At 53.1% G+C, this 14,438-nt stretch overlaps 1 protein-coding gene across 6 annotated transcripts in view; it reads left to right on the forward strand.

The window, feature by feature from the left end:
- RGS3 (regulator of G protein signaling 3) overlaps nt 1-14,438 on the forward strand; it is a 135,110-nt gene that overhangs the window by 95,846 nt on the left and 24,826 nt on the right. The window contains exon 1 of one of the 6 annotated variants that reach the window (XM_031450246.2): nt 7,560-7,708. The exons of the other annotated variants lie outside the window; for them this stretch is intronic. The gene's annotated coding sequence lies outside the window, so the exon portion shown is untranslated. Of the gene's footprint in view, nt 1-7,559; nt 7,709-14,438 lie in introns of those variants that run through there. 6 annotated transcript variants of the gene reach the window in all.

Here is a 14,438-nt window from a genome sequence, read left to right on the forward strand (position 1 = left end):
AGTGGGGAATCTTTCCTTCCGTCCTTTTCCCTACCTTCCCCTCTGTTCAGCTACCCTCTTCAGGCCTCATCTCCGTCCCTGGGACTACTGCACGGTCTCCTGGTGCATCTCCCTGTTCCTACTCCTGTCCCTTTAGTCACCTCTCTAAACAGCGGCCAAGATGACTCTTCCTATAGAGCAGACCTGGTCACCTTCTCACTGCTGAATGTTTATTGAGTAACTTCATGAATGAAAAAAGTAATTTCAGAGTGCCTATTGTATGTCAGACACTGTGCCAAGTTCCAGTTAAAACAGTACACATTAGTCAAGAATCTTCCAGTTGCAAGTGACAAGAACCCAGTTCAAATTAGCTTCAGCCAGGAAGTGGAATTTATTGAATTTAGAAGAGCAGCCTTTAGGCATAGCTAGATTCAGGACCTTGAGCAATATCACCAAGAAATGGCCTCACCCACTCTGTCTCTTTGCTCTGCTGGCTTATGTGTTGGCTTACTCCCTTAGTGATGGCAGACAGCTGCCGGAAGTGCCAGGGTGAGGGCCTGAGTTTGACTCTCTCGATCATTTCAACAATATTCCTGGGTCTGAGTCTTACTGGTTCAAGCTGGATTATGTGCCTTTCTCAGTCACTGAAGACAATAGGATGGGATAAAGTGATTGGCTGAGGCCTGGGTCACATGACCATCCCTGGAGTGGGAGATGGGTCAGTTCCGTGTGAATCACCTGGTTTGGGAGTGAGGGAAGGAAGGGTGGTTCCTCAGGTGATGATGAAGAGCATCTAGAAGCTGGCCAGGCAAAGTCTCAGATGTCCTCCACTTTGTGGTTCATCAGCCAACATCATTCTCATCCCCACCGAGCTAATAGTGTAGTGTGGTGGGAGGACAATCGGAAGAAAGACGGACACCAACCAAGTATGAACAATATATAATGAAAAGATGACATTTGTGACAGAAGGCCCAGTGAGGGCACCTCCTGGGAGGGTCTGATCAGGGACATTAGGAAAGTTTCTGAGGCAAGGAGTAGGAGTTGGGATCTAGGAAGCATCACTCTAGGTGAGGACCTTAAGGCAGACCAGTGTGAGTGGAGGCCTGAGGAAGGGGATCGAAGCATGAGATGAGGCTGGAAGAGGGTTCCGAGCCAGGGAGGCTGTGTAAGGAGTCTGACCCGCATCCTAGGCTGCTTGGAGCTGCGTGTTAGATGTTTGTTGTAGAAAGCTCATACTGGCCTCAGTAACGAGAATAGCGAAGCAGGTGGCAAGGTGAGAGGCAGGGAGCAGTTAGAAGGCTGTTGCTGTCACCCTGGGAAGAGGTGCGGGTGCCATGGACTAGAGTGGAGGCAGGAGGGATTGAGAGAGACGAAAGGTTCTCATGTCGTGTAGGAGGTGGGATCTGCAAGATCTGATGATTAATTGTGGTGGGGGGTAGAGTTTGGGAGGAGGGGGACACCCATGAGTCTGGTTCAGGCAAACAGGTGATGGGTGGTGCCGTCTTCTGAGCCGGGAACCGTGGAGCGGGAACCGTGTGGGTGACAGGGTGATGAGTCCCGCTGCAGGTGTGAGTCCTGTGATAGAGGCCTAGTTAGTGAGTTCTCGCAGAAACAAGGACATGTAGAGCAGGGCTTCTTAAATCACCTGCAGTGAAGAGCCTCATGCTTTTGTTAAAACGCATACTGTGTATAATACCTCGTGCTGGCTTGACAGCACCCAAACCAGCCTTGTACTCTATTCAATCAGATCAATCCACTGTCTTGCACTTGGCTGTCATGGCAATGGCAAGTTGCTACAAAAGTTTTTAAATCCTCTCGATTTTACTGCTTGTAAAGCAGTAAGTAACAGGCAGTTCGTGGACCAGTAAGTACATTCTGCAGACCACATGCTGAGTAACACTGATCTCTTCTATCCCCGCACCCATTTTAGAGACAGGGAAACTGAGGTTCAGGGAAGAGACTGGTCTCACCCCAGGTCTTGGAGAAAGCAGTAGCAAAACCAGCATTTCAGTCCAGTCTTTTCGCCAGCTCATCGTCGGTTTTGGTGACCTGGACTTAGGCCCAACAGTCCAAGCAGGGGGTGAACTTGGGGAGCCTGTGGATGAACTGCGTCTAAGGGCTGAGGTCACAGGACCGGTCTCCACATCTGTGCTGATCACTTCCCAGGAACTCCAGTTGTCAGGACAGCCTGACCCTAGAGCTGACACAAGTGCAGTGGGTCAAGGATTGCTCCCAGAAGCCTGAAATCTCAGGCCAGCATGTGGCTGGTTGGCCTGGAGCCAGGAAAGGAGATGGTCATGGCTCTTGGCCATCCTGTGCCACTGCAGCTGCCCGAGGTCAGGCTGATGCTGCTGAGGTGACTGTGATGTGTGCCCCAGGCTGGAGGCAGAGGCTGGCCAGTGACAGTTCTCAAGACCAGCTCTTCTGGGGCACATGTGTCTCCTGGCTTTTGCTGTATGTGGGCTTCCCCTTGCTGTGGTGGGGAGATTCAGTTCCTGTGAGCAGACTGGGAATTGTCCTTGCTGCTAGTTGCCGAGGAAGAGGCAGATGGCATGGGCAGGAACATGGTCAGGGAACGCACGTCAGGGCAGGGCTTACAGATTGAGAGCCATACGCCTTGGAGCCATGCTGCCTGTTTTGCCATGGAACCTTTCTGTACCTTAGTTTTCCCACCTGTAAGATGGGGATGATGACAGTAGCCTGTTGCTCAATGAATGTTAATGATTATCAGCTCTTAGCACAACTAGCACCACGTTAAGCCCTCATCCATTAGACCCTCAGCAGATATTTTCAGATCTAACGTTACTCTTCACACCAGCCCACTCAAGGTCGATTCTGTCCTTTTGCAGATAGCAGCGATAATGACAACCCAGCAGCAACGGTGGCTCTTATTTATTGAGAACTAGCATGTGCCAGGCGCTCCACGTGCCCTACCTCCTTTAGTCTCCGCAGGGCCCATGGAGGCAGGTGGTGATAGCCCCATTTTACAGATGAGGAAACTGAGACTCAGAGACCTGAAAGTGACTTGCCCAAGATGACTCACATTCAGATTTTTTTGGACTGCAAATTCTGTGTTCTTTTTAAACATCATGGACAGAACCTAATTCTTTAGTGAGAGAACCTGGTGGGGCCCGAGACTGACTCTTGAAGGCAAGGAGTGGAACTGGGGCCATGGGACACCCATCTCTGGCCTCATTTGGGGATGGAAGACTGAGGCCAGTAAGGGGGAAGGGACCTGCCCTGGGTTCTTCAGACTACAGGCCAGAACTCCCTGTGAATTTGAACCTGAGGATGGATACCTGCTCTGTCCTGCCCCACCCCACCACTTGCAGATTGGGCCCCCGAGAAAAAGGCATGTGCCCCAGGAAGAGCCTGGTGCACAACCTTAGCAAGCAGTGGGAGAGTGTGTGCCCTGCCCTGGTGTTAGGGTCATAGAGGCCAGGACACGGCAGGACTGTTCCTGCTTGAAGAGTCAGCGCCAGGGTCGGCTGAGCCCACCCTCCAGGTTGGATCGGAAGAGCAGGCTGCTTCCCTGTCTGTGTCCATAGTTCCGAGCACAGGCCCTAGCACGTAGTTGGGATTCAGTGGTTATTGAAGTAACCAGTAAACATTTCTTGGCCCACTGTTCCATGGGGAGGGCCTTTCTGCATGGAATCTGTAGACCCCCAAACCAGGGCTGTGAGACCCAATGAGTAAAGGCCCAGAACTTCCTAAGTGGGTTAACAGATTCAGAAGTTGGGCTGGATGGGCATATACAGATACTTCCACAGCTTCCCAGGGCGGCCCGGGGCATCACCCTCTTCTGTAACAGATTGGGGCAGGGGCAGGACTCTGTAGAAGGTGGGGCCACTGTGTCCCAGCCCAGCCTTTTATTACCCCCGCATCACCAAGCACAGGCCTGGCCCTTTCATTGTCCAAGGTAATGAAAGCCTGAGCAGCTGCTGGTGGGGGCTGGGGTGGTCTTATCTGTCATATGCTCTGAAATTCCTGGGGCCACACCTCTCCCTGGGCTGTGCTCATTTCTGCCACTGTGGCATCACTCTCCTCCCCATCCTGGAATAAAATCCTGGTGGACTTTGGATCGGAAGCTAAGACAGGGAAGCTCATTAAATAGCCTTTGACAGGTACCCTCCTTTTTTTGAGGAGGGCATTGCCAAGGTTCAGCCTCCCCCAGGTGGAGCATGTCTGAGGGAAGGAAGGTCAGTGGGTTTCCATCTGTGCAGGGCTCATGACTGATGGCTGTCAGTGACTCTCCCATCCTGCCCCAGGCTGTGCACTGGGAGGGTCCACATTCTTTGTTGATTTGTGTCTGGATCTATAGAGAGACAGAGGGCAGCGAGCACAAGTCTGGGTGTATCGGGCTTAACCCAGGGAGGCAGTGAAGGAAGACAGTGGGAGCCTTGCTGTGCTGTGCCTGCAGGGGAGCAGCCTGTAAGGGCGTCTGGGCTGCATCCTGCTGCTGCCACATCTCCAGAAGGGTCTCTCTGCAGCCTTGGGCTCTGCCTGGGGGTGCTTCCCCCCTTAAAATGGGAGGTGCACACACACTGGCTCCCTGCTAAACCTCCCTGGTCCTAGCCCGGGAGCTGCTGCCAGCTTGACTGAACAGTGAGACATTTGCCTGCATGGCTAGGCTGTGGCTTCTCAGTATGTAGCCGGAGGGCTCGTCTGTACTGTGGGCCTCCTGGTGCAGTGGTGCAGGGAACACTGGAAAGTGGGCTGGGTTTGATCTGTAGCTCTGCACTTAACTGATGACCTTGAGCAGGTTTCATAATCTCTGCCTCTGTTTACCTATCTGTAAAATGGGGACAGTAAACATATCTGATAGGGTTATGAAGATTTCGTGAATTGATAATTGGGAACTGCTTCGGACAGTCAGCACTGTCACATACTGTGTCAAAGAAATTTTAAATAAAATACGTGAATCAGTACATGGGGTCCAGGCCCTGAATGCCCAGGTGCTGATCCGGTTTAGATAGCGTGCCCATCAGTGACTCTCCACAGTCCTACCCAGGCTGTACACCAGGAGGGTCCACGTGCTTTTTGTTGGTTTGTGCCTGGAGCTATGGAGAGGCAGGGGCCAGTGGCTGCCTGGGCTCCTCAAGCCTTAGATGCTATCCTAGCCTGGTCGTGGGCCTCGGAGCACTGAACTGCTGTGCCCTTTCCTCATTATCCTTGTGGCCCAGAGCACTGATGAGTGCATTCTGGATCTGTTCTGGACCCAGCGCCGTGGGTTGGCAGGGCTGCTCCGCCCGTTGTGCCACAGTGTCTAACGAGGGGCTCACTAGTAGGACTGTGCGTCTGATGTCTGTCTCCATCACTGAGCTGTCGGCTTGGTGAGTGCAGGGCCCCCATCTGCCCATTCTCCACCGCATCCCCGGGGCCCAGCACAGAGCCTGGCATGTAGTTGGTGCTCCAGAACTTTCTGATGATTGAGAGGTGAAGACCCAGCTGAACTCAAGAACTCCTCTCATCTCAAGGAACCCTATACTCAGGCTCTCCACCCTAAGAAGTCTTATCCCCAGCACCAGAAATTTCATCCTGGGAACTGTCAGCCCCACTGGGAATTGGTCAGCCCCCCACTGGAACTGGCCGTCTGAGACTCACTGCCTTAGTTTCCTAGGACAAGAGTGGGCCCTGCTTCCCGGGAACCTGTAGGATGACAGGCTTCCAATTTGGAAGGTTCTTGAGCCCTGCAAGGACTGCCTTGGCTCTGCCCCCAGGGACAAGACAAAGCATTGATTGGAGTGTGTAAGTGACTGGCTCAGATGAGGGCTATACTGAGTTGACCCTCATAAAGGATGTTTTCTTTGTCAGCTCATATGTGTGAGAGAGACAGGGATAGAGAGTCAGAGACAGAATCAGGGAGGCAGGCATAGATAGATATTCAGAGACACTGAGACAAATACAGGGAGAATAAGAGGCAGAGGGACAGCACTTAAGCTCAGGGTGGCTGAGGTGGGCCAAGGCAGGAAGCGAGGATAGGGGCTCCTTCTGCCCCATTCTTTCTGGGCCGACATCTGAGGTACCTGCCACTTCAGTGGTAAGCATGTTCAGGCTGGAGCTGCCTATGGGACAGACATCTGGGCACAGCCCAGGCAATGTTTGTTGACATCAGACAACCAACTGCAGCAGTGATAGCCTCAGTGTCAAACAGCTTTGCGCTGGCAAAACAGCTTCCTGTCCTGGTGGGGCTGCGCGGTGGTTTGGACTGGGCACCCTGCAGTTGGACCTACTAGTCTTCAATCCCGGCTTCACAGCCAAAACTAGCTATGGGCACCTTCTGCTACCATTCTGTACCTTGGATTTTTCATCTATAAATAGGGTAATACTAGTCCCTGCCTCTCAAGGTGCTGGTGAGGATTAAATGAATTAATGAAGGGCAAGCTCCCAAAGTAGTGCCTGACGCTGGATCACTGAATCCTCTGTTAATCCCACAGGTGAGCAGGTCAAGGGTTGTCAGCCCGATTTTACAGATGAGGAAACCCAGGTAGATGGGCAGGGATACCCAGCCAAACAGGACTTGAGCTAGAACCTGAGCTGGGGACCAGTCACCTCCCAGTCCAGTGCTCTTCCTCCCTCCCCCCCCCCGTACCCCCCGCCCCATCCTTCTGTTAGGGACACCTCCTTCACTTTTGAGCCTAACTTTTGGGCTGTTGTAACGTGCCCCTCTCAGCCATCGTTTTGCGGGGAGGAAGCCCCAGGCTCTCTGTCCATCTCTGATTCCCCAGTTTAGGCACGCCAAAGAGCTAAATAAAAACATGTGTTGGGCTGTGCTGGATGTTGCTGCTGGGAGGTGACTGAAGCAGCCACTCCCCCACCCGGGGGCGGTGGCATTCTTGGAGTCAGTGTATCTAAGCTGCAGGACCCTGGGTTAAATTGCAGCCGCCCACTGGGATGTGAGCAGTGTGGGGGTGGGGGTGTGACGGGGAAGCCTCAGTGATTGGCTCCGTCCAGCCTGGGAGCCGGAGCCTCCGCCAGTGGTTTGCGCTGCCCCAGCTGAGGGACCCCTTTAGGATGCGTGTGGGGTGCAGCCGGCTCGGGATCCCAGTGCCAAGGAAAGCCGCTGTGAGCGATGAACTCCTCTCCTTCCAGAGCGGCTCTTGAGGGGCCACCCTGGGTCCTGGGGACTGGCGGCAGGGAAGCCAGGGCTGGCGCATGTGAGCCCATAACCCAGAAGCCGGCTGGACTCCTTGCAGGCTGAAGGACAGGGTGGCCGAGGACTCTTCCTCTAGACACCCCAGACTCCTTCTCAGATGAAAGTGTCTTGGGAAATCACAGAGTTTTCTATCTGATGGAAGAAAGAAATCCAGCCTGTCTCCAGGGTGGCGGCAGCTGGCTGGACAGGGTGTGTGTTTGGGAAGGGCGCTGGAGGAGGAGGAGGAAGAGGAGGAGGGCAAACAGGAGGAGGAGGAAGAGGAGGAGGGACAAGTGATGCAAGGGTTTTGAAAACGCTACCTAGATGTGGGAGGTGGAACCTGGTCATTTGGTTCTGCTTTTCCCAGCAGGTATCGCTCCCCTAGGGAACTTGGGTAAGTCCATAAATAGCTCTGCTGACACAAAGGAGCTCTGTCTGGGGAAGGCAGCCGCTTGACACGGCCGCCAGAAGCTGCCACAGCCACAGCCGCCCGCCCGCCTGCCCGCCTGCGGGAGGAGCCGGGCGGAGACCCGGGCGGGCGGGCTGGCAGGAGCGGCAGCCAGGAGTCCCTGTGTCCCTGCCGGAGTGTGCTGGGTAGGTGCCTGGGTGCCAGGGTATGTGTGTGGTTGGAGGGGGGCTCTTGTCCAGGTCACCCCTTGCCCCGGTTTCTATTATTTCTTCCCTGGGGCAGCCATTGATAGGCATGTTGCAACCAAACCATGTGTGTTCTGCTCTGAGATAGCTCTGTGTGTGTGTGTGTGTGTGTGTCTGTCTGTCTGTCTGTTTGTCTGTCTCAGGGGGTGGGGGCCCTGCAGAGCTAGGGGCATGCTGCCACTGTGTGCTGCTCCTCACTTCTAGGCTTCTAGGTCAACCGGCTTTTCTTTCTGAGAGAAAGGAATGTTTGGTAACCAGAAGTCGGGACACTGCATGGGGAGGGAGCGCTCAGCCATCGGTGCTGGCAATCTTACCAGAGATGCTGACCGCATACCAGGCACCAGGATGGCCATTCTTGCCTAGTTCCATATTGGGGAAGGAAGTAGTCTCAGGGGTTGGTCTCGGAGTTGCGGGTTGTATTTGATCCCTGAGGCTTCTGCTGAAATGTCCATTAGAAGTACAAGCAGAGAAGCTCTGCCTCCTGAGTCCCCTGGGAAAGGTCCTGCACCTGCTCCCTTGGCTCCAGCTGAGATCCGTAAGGGAGGGGGTAGTTGTTAGGGACCCACCCACCACACAGAGCTCGCCACTGTGAGCAGGAAGAGGCTAATTCTTTGATCATCTTGGAAGCCCCACATCTCTACTCTTGTCCTGAGGTGTCCAGGCAGAACCCTTATGCCCTGGAGCCCCAGAGCTGAGGAAAAGCCTGAATCCAGAGAGGGGAGGGGCTGTGTCTAAGTTCACACAGCAGGTCTCTGGCCAGGACCAGGGTGGAGGACATCTGCCTCCTGGAACAGTGAGGACAGGATATGTGGGTGTCATTACCCCAACCTCAGCTATGAAATTCATCTCTGAATCTGGTGCTCCTGGCTTGAGATGCCCAGCTAAGTACAGGGCCAGTAGACCTCTCACCAAACACTTGTCACATTCTGCTACCCTCAGGCCTTATGGCTGGGGGGCGCGATCTGGCTCCCCTCTTGAGATGGCTAGAGTGGGTATATCTCCTGGAAGGAAGGAGCTGCAGTGCCTACTCCGCCGGTGCCCACGGGATCCCAGCCAGGGCACTGAGGCCATAGTCAAAGTTTCCACCAGGGCCCCTTGAGTCCTCCGCGCCCAGCCAAGGGGCACCTCCCCTCTTCCCCAGCCCTAGCACGTGGCAAGGCTTAGCCCAGGGCGGGTCCCTCAGGGAGCCAAGTTCCACGGCACAGCTCGCTCCGGGCCCAGCCTGGCATCTGCTGCAGCAGGGGGATGGTGAAGATGGAGGCAGCCGAGGTGAGTGAGCCCCTGTTGGGAAGTCTCCAGGGCTTTGAGCCAGAGATCGTTGATGGGGCTTCTGGTTATATGTACTTGTATCAGTGAAACCGCCCCATCCCACCCCCTAGCTTTCTTGCCTTTGCACGTGCTGTTCCCGCTGCCAGGAAAGCTCATCTCTTCTCTTCTCTCCAGGTCTTAATCCTACCTAGACTTCTGCGACTAGAGCAAATACTCCAGTTAGAATCTGTCTGTCCACTGGTGGTGGTACCCCTGGTGGTTGCTTCATGTCCTATTAATGTGGGATCTGGACCTTATTCATTCCTTGGTCCCAAGGGCCTAGCCTGGGGCCCAGGGCATGGTCAGAAGGGGCTAAGATGGGTTTCCTTGAGGACAAGCTCTGATGTCCAGGTCAGCTTTTTTCTGCCCATCTCCTAGCTCTGCCTGGCAGACAGTGGACACTACCAACTTGAGGTCTGGTGAGAAGTCCCTTTGGAGGGGCCTGAGTTTCTGCATGTCAGGGTTGCTTCCATAGGGCCAAGGGGTTGGGGAATGGGATTTGGTAAATGAGGCAGGGAGAACCTTGGCTTCAGCCTGGCTGAGGACACAGGGAAAGCCCACCCAGGGGTCATGCTGGCTTGGATAGTGTGGTGTCCACACCATGGCCTGGGCCACGGAGGGTGGAAGGGGCAGCCCCAGCTGGTTTGAATGTAATGCTCATGGTTTTGTGCATAGACTACAGCAGCTTGGAGCTCACCTTGGGCGCCCTTGGGATGATACCAACCAGGGAAGTGGATGGGGTGTGTAGGGGAGTTGTAGTTCTCAGCCAGTGGTCTGCCTGGCTCCCCCAGGGGAGGCACAGCTGAGGAGGGGGTGCCCCTGCCCTGCTGGGTTCCTGGGGACCCTTAGAGCCTCTTCCCATTTAGTCTCCCAAAGCCCTAGAATCGCTGAGTCTGTTTGCCTTCTGGACAGACAGGGGACTGAGGCAGGAAAGGAAGGACTTGCCTGAGGTTACATGCGACTCAGTAGCACATCAGGGACAAGAACCCAGGTCTCTGGTTCCCCTGCCCAGGTCTCTCCATCACACCAGCTATCCACCAGCTGGATGACTCAGAGTACCTGGTATTCATCTTGGTGCTCCCTTTTTTTGGACTCCCTTAGTGACACATTTATTTCCAGGACCCCCACTCTTACTGGCTAGAGCCTGGCTCTCCTCTGAAAAACCGGGGTGTGCGGTAGAGAAAGCCCTGGCCTGGCCAACAGGCTGGAGACTAAGGCACACTCTGGGCCCTGCTCACTGGATGATCTCAGGCAAATATGCGTTTTTCTCTGGCTCAATTCCAGGGACTGGACCAGCTATTGCCAGGACCCTTCAGCCAGCAATCTGGAGAATTCTTTCTTTCTTTCTCTCTCTCTCTCTCTGTCTCCCTCCCTCTCTCCCTTCCTTTCTTTCTTTCTTTCTTTCTTTCTTTCTTTCTTTCTTTCTTTCTTTCTTTCTTCCTTCCTTCCTTCCTTCCTTCCTTCCTTCCTTTCTTCCTTTCTTCCTTTCTTCCTTTCTTCCTTTCCTTCTTTCTTTCTTTCTTTCTTTCCTTCTTTCTCTTTCTTTCTTTTTAAATGGAAGTACTGGGGATTGAACCCAGGACCTCATGCACACTAAGCATGTGCTCTACCACCGAGCAATTTTTCCTCTCCACCATCCAGAGAATTTTCGATTCTCTGCAGACCCTCTCCTCTTCCTGGGTTCTGAGAGTCATTAGTCAAGGCCAGGGTCTGGCCTCTCAGGAAAGCAGCCCCCAACCTGCTCCTCAGGCACTTCTGGTCGGAAGACTTCTCCTGCAAACTGGAGCCCAGGCTGAGGCTGGGAGGTTTGTTGTTGTTTGTGGAGGCAGGCCATTTCCAAGATGTCATTGCTCAGGGAAAACCATCATTCCTCCCAGGGATAAACAAGGCTGCTTATGGCTCAGCCCGCTAAGCCTGGAGAGGCTGGAGCCACTCACAGCAGGCCAGCCAGGCTCGGCCCCAGGGAGCCTCCACCTTTGCCTGGACAACCAGCTGGAGAGGGGAGAGGCCACGAGCCACTTGAGAGACTGGAGTTTCCAGGCACAGCGGGGAGGGGAAAAGGTCCCAGGAGACCTCTTCCTCCAGCAATGGGCCTCGGTCATCACTCCAGATGTATGGATAGCTGCCAGGTGTGCCCTCTGCTCCAGATGGCCCAGGGCTTCTCAGAACCCTCTCCCTCTGCCATGGGCCAAGCCACTTACACCTGGCACTGGGGCTCATGCTGCTGGTGGAAAACTGTCAGCAGCTCCCAACTTAGAAAGGCAGGGGGTGTGCTAAGTTATTTGGAAACAGGTGTGCTCTCCCCGACGTAGCCAGGGCTCACGTGGTGTCCTCGGTTACCTCTTGGTGGGGTTAGCCTTGACTCATAGCAGGGCTCAGACACTCTCAGGCCAGGATGGCAGAGGGTGGTGGGGCATGGGGAGAGGCAGAGAAAGAACTGGGCAGAGCCTCTGGGAGCTAAGTGGCTGGCCACACCTTGAAAAAAGGCCGGAGACAGCCACAAGGAGGACCACGGGATGGAAGGTAGTGTGGCTGTCCCCCTCCTCAAGTCAAGGGTTGCAACTGTGTCCACCCAGAGCACAGAAACATTCTCTACTCAGACCTCGTGTGAAGTTCCCAGTTGATTCAAGTAGCAGCTCTGGCATTGCTTTCTCTGCCTACCTCCCTCCTTTCCCTCCACTCGTGTCAGATGGCTTCTGTGTACCATACACTGGCCAGGTACTACAGGTATACACATTAAAGTTCCAATCTTTGTATGTAATGGACGGTGACAACATAGCTTTGATGGGGAGACTTGGGGAAGAGGAACCTTGGGGAAGCTTCCAACCCAGCCACGGAGTCTCACTGAAGCTTCCTGCAGGAAGTAAGGCTGAATCATGATGCAGACACTTGTCCATCGAAGGAGCACGCCTTCATCCTAGTCTGCTTATCCTTCTGTGGTGTAGGCATGATTCCTGCCCAGCCGATAGAAATCACCTGTGTGTATCTAGCCACATGCTGCTGCTTACCTTAGAGGAGGCCGTATAATGTGTGCAGGGGAGTGGGCTCTGGACTGGAGGGCAAGCTCTCCCACTTTGTAGTTGGGTACCCCTGGGTAAGACATGGGACCCCTCAGTGCCTGCATTTCTTCAGGCAAGGGCCCAACCTCATCAGGGCAGTGAGATGATGTGTATACACAGAGGGCTGTGTGCACACACGCTGAGTCGTGGGGGCAGTGGGGGTGCCCCGGCACCTTCCCTCACTGGTGGCTGTTACTGAATGAGATGACGTGGGTGAGGTGAGGCATTCATTGTGGAATCTGACATAGAGTGGGCATTGGCTGAACAGGAGGTGGCTTAGCGGCTTTTTGGAGCAGAGCGGGAGAATCCATTGGAATGTGCTATCGGGGATGTGTGCAAAGGGAGCGGGCTCATGGAGCAAGGAGCCCCTGCCTCAGCCCAGAGAACTGGGGATACCCTGGGATGAGGGCTTTTGTTTGCTTTTTAAATAAACTTTTAAAGTGAAATGTAAAATACTTAACAGCAAGGGTAGAAGAATGTAGCCAATGAATTTTCACAAAGTGAGCAAACTCTCCAGGTCAAGAAATAGAACATTTTAGTGCCCTGGGAACCTCCCCCAGCACCCTCCTTGGTCACTACCACCTCAAAGGTCCTGTCTTGACTTTTTTCATGGATAGTGTTACCTGTTTTTGAATTTTGTATAGAGTGAATCGTTGAGTATGTATTCTTTTATGCTGACTTCTTTGGATCAACATTTTAATGGTGAGCCCCCAGATCTGTCACTGTTATTGTGCACAGTTTTATTGTGTTCACCACCATTGCTGTGTGCGTTTCATTGTGTGAATAGGCGTGCCACAATTTATCCATTCTGTCGTTGATGGACATTTGGGTTGTTGCCAGTTGGAGGTTATAATGAATAGCACTGCTGTGAATATTCTCATGTATGTCTTTCGATGCACTATCGTATAATTTTCTGTTGGGTAAATACCTAAGGTTTACAATTGCTGAGTCATAAAGTTGTATCTGATTAGCTTTAGTAGATTCCATTGTGTAATTCTCTAAAGCGTGACATCAGTACACTCTCCGCAAGCAGTGTAGGAAAGCACCTGTTGCTCCCCGTCCTCACCAACATAATTGGTATTAGCTATTGTGATGTCTGATTGTGGTTTTAATTTGCATTTCTGTGATGACTGATGAGGTTTAGCACCTTTCCATATGTTGACTGGCTGTTTGGGTAACCTTTATGAAGTGCCTGTTCAAGTCTTTTCCCCAGCTTTCCATCAGATTGCCTGTCTTTTTATAGATTTGCAGAGGCTTAAAAAAAATTCTGGGTATATGTTCGTTGTTAGATACACACATCGCAAACCTCTCCTCCCACTCCGTGGCTTGCCTTTTCACTCTTTTCGGGGTATCTTCTGAAGAATGGAAGTTCTTCATTTCAATGCAGTCCAACTTGTCAGTCTTTGTCTTTGTGGAGAATGTATATTGAATCCCATTTCTTTACCTATTACAAGGTTGTGGAAATAGTCTCCTGTGTTATCTTCTAGATGTTTTTATTGTTTTATGTTTCATGTTTAGCTCTAAAATCCACTTGAAATAGATTCTTATGTAGGGTGGACATAGAGATCAAGACACAATTTCTGTGGGTGGATATCCAGCTTATTAAAAAGATCATCCTTTCTCACTGTAGGTCAGTATCACCTTTGTAGAAATCAAGGGGCAGTACCTGCGTGGGTGAGCTGAATTTTGAAAGATGAGTAGGAGTTCGCCAGGTGGACAGAGGAAGGGGGAGTGTTCTAGGGAGGAAGTACAGTGAGCACAGGGTTAGAGGTGCCTGAGAGGAGATTGTGTTTGGGGAACTAGTTCAGCCCGGCTGGAGGGAAGAGAGGAGAGATGGTATGGTGGAGAGGTTGGTTGGCAGGGACAGAACACACAGGGCAAGGAGCTGGGACTATCCCAGAGGGATGGAGGGGTTTTAAACAGGAAGAGAATATAGTCAGGTTTGTGTGAGGGAGATGAGAGACTGTCCCATGACAGGAGGATGAGGAGCAGGCTGTAAACCCAGACCCAGCCTTGACATCACCCCTCCACAGAGACAGAGCGTGTCTGCTTCAGGAAGGCAGTGGTGGAGGAAGCAGTGTGCCTGGGGCCTTGGAAGGCGACCTTTGGCTGCAGGTTTGTGGCTGAGTCCGACAGCCCAGGTATACATTCTGGTGTCCTTGCGTGGAAAAGCCACCCCCAACCCCCACCCCCAACCCCAACCCAGTGCCCCCAGCACTGCAGAGCCTGAAGGAGAAATATTTTAGGAACTAGAGCAGATGGACAAAGCTGGGGATGGATCTCTGGAAAAGGGGTGCTTGCTG

Source organism: Camelus dromedarius, chromosome 10, assembly GCF_036321535.1.
Source record: "Camelus dromedarius isolate mCamDro1 chromosome 10, mCamDro1.pat, whole genome shotgun sequence".
Taxonomy (NCBI): domain Eukaryota; kingdom Metazoa; phylum Chordata; class Mammalia; order Artiodactyla; family Camelidae; genus Camelus; species Camelus dromedarius.